Genomic DNA, 2,161 nt, shown 5'->3' with positions numbered 1-2,161 from the left:
TATAAAACTTATGTATGGACCAAAAATGTGCATCTTATAAAAGAGTTCACATACTAGACACTTGTTGTCTGGTTATTATTCCCCATCTGGTCCAACTTATCCATTAAAAAAAATGTCTACAGTAAATAAATTCAGAATTTCAGAAATCAATTAGTGTTTGTCTGCAAACCTAATTTCAATTATTTCAGCATTCAGATCAAGATCATGAGAAACTATAAATTCAGTCAAGTGAACTGTTTGTCACAAATATGCAAATAAATAATACAGATGCATATTAACATGGAGTTGTCTGGTAAAAAAAATAACGTGTGTATTGACACCATATTTCATATACAGTGCATCCGGAAAGTATTCACAGCGCTTCCACATTTTGTTATGTTTCAGCCTTATTCCAAAATGGATTAAATTCATTATTTTCCTCAAAATTCTACATATAATACCCCATAATGACTTTGTGATAGAAGTTTGTTTGAAATCTTTGCAAATTTAGAAAAGAAAAAACAAGTATACACAGCCTTTGCTCAGTACTTTGTTGAAGCACCTTTGGCACCAATTACAGCCACAAGTCTTTTTGAGTATGATGTTACAAGCTTGGCACACCTATTTTTGGGCAGTTTCTCCCATTCTTCTTTGCAGGACCTCTCAAGCTCCATCAGGTTGGATGGGGCGCATCGGTGCACAGCCATTTTCAGATCTCTCCAGAGATGTTCAATCGGGTCCAAGTCTGGGCTCTGGCTGGGCCACTCAAGAACATTCACAGAGTTGTCCCGTTGCCGCTCTTTTGTTATCTTGGCTTTGTGCTTAGGGATTAGGGTCGTTGTCCTGTTGGAAGATGAACCGTCGCCCCAGTCCGAGGTCCAGAGCGTTCTGGATCAGGTTTTCATCAAGGATGTCTCTGTACATTGCTGCATTCAACTTTCCTTTGATTCCGACTAGTCCCCCAGTTCCTGCCGCTGAAAAACATCCCCACAGCATAATGCTGCCACCACCATGCTTCACTGTAGGGATGGTATTGGCCAGATGATGAGCAGTGCCTGGTTTCCTGCAGACATGACGCTTGCTATTCAGGCCAAAAAGTTCAATCTTTGTTTCATCAGACCAGAGAATTTTGTTTCTCATGGTCTGGGAATCCTTCAGGTGCCTTTTGGCAAACTTCAGGCAGGCTGTCATGTGTCTTTGGCTTTTACTGAGGAGTGGCTTCTGTCTGGCCACTCTACCATATCGGCCTGATTGGTGGAGTGCTGCAGAGATGGTTGTTCTTCTGGAAGGTTCTCCTCTCTCCACAGATAAATGATGGAGCTCTGTCAGAGTGACCATCGGGTTCTTGATCACCTCCCTGACTAAGGCCTTTCTCCCCTGATCGCTCAGTTTGGCTGGGCAGCCTGCTCTAGGAAGAGTCCTGGTGGTTCCAAACTTCTTTCATATACGGATAATGGAGGACACAGTGTTCATTGGGACCTTCAATGCTGCAGGAATTTTTCTGTACCCTTCCCTCAAGGATTGTCAGTGGAAACATTATGCGCCTGAGCTCAATTTTGAGTGTCATGGCAAAGGCTGTGAATACTCATGTACACATGATTTATTCTATTTTAAATTGTTTTGTTTTTTATTTAAAATAAAATGCAATTCAAACAAACTTATTTCACTTTGTCATTATGGGGTATTGTTTGTATAATTTTGAGGGAAATAATGAATTTAATCCATTTTGGAATAAGGCTGTAACATAACAAAATGTGGAAAAAAGGGAAGCGCTGTGAATACTTTCCAGATCAGTGTTGGGCAAGTTACTCTGAAAATGTAATCAAATTACTCATTTTAAAAGTAATCACGTTACTTTTCTGATTACTTTATTTCAAAAGTACACTCCAATAAATGCTGGGTTAAAAAGGGACAAACCCAGCTATTGGGTTGTTTTGACCCAGCGGTTGGGTTCGTGATTACTTTTAACCCAGCATGTTTTAGAGTGTAATTAGTAATTAGTTAGTTACATTACTAGTTATGTTACTTTTTTTCTCCATGAAAGTTATGAAATCCCAGCAAACACGCTCCGGATATATATTTGTTATTAAAGCATCAACATTCACAGAACACTGCTTTTTTTAACTAAAGTATGCTGTGTGCATGGTTTGGCATGGCAGAATGCCAGCAAAGAGCGCTGCAT

The 2,161-nt window shown here is 39.8% G+C and overlaps 1 pseudogene; it reads right to left on the bottom strand.

The window, feature by feature from the left end:
* Positions 1–1,542: 1,542 nt before the first annotated feature.
* Positions 1,543–2,161, bottom strand: part of LOC107581636 (uncharacterized) — a 73,266-nt pseudogene continuing 72,647 nt past the window's right edge.

Source organism: Sinocyclocheilus grahami, unplaced genomic scaffold (assembly GCF_001515645.1).
Source record: "Sinocyclocheilus grahami isolate Dianchi unplaced genomic scaffold, SAMN03320097.WGS_v1.1 scaffold3.1, whole genome shotgun sequence".
NCBI classification, from domain to species: Eukaryota; Metazoa; Chordata; class Actinopteri; order Cypriniformes; family Cyprinidae; genus Sinocyclocheilus; species Sinocyclocheilus grahami.
The sequence above is the reverse complement of the archived record's forward strand: the minus strand, read 5'-3'. Positions and strand labels throughout refer to the sequence as shown.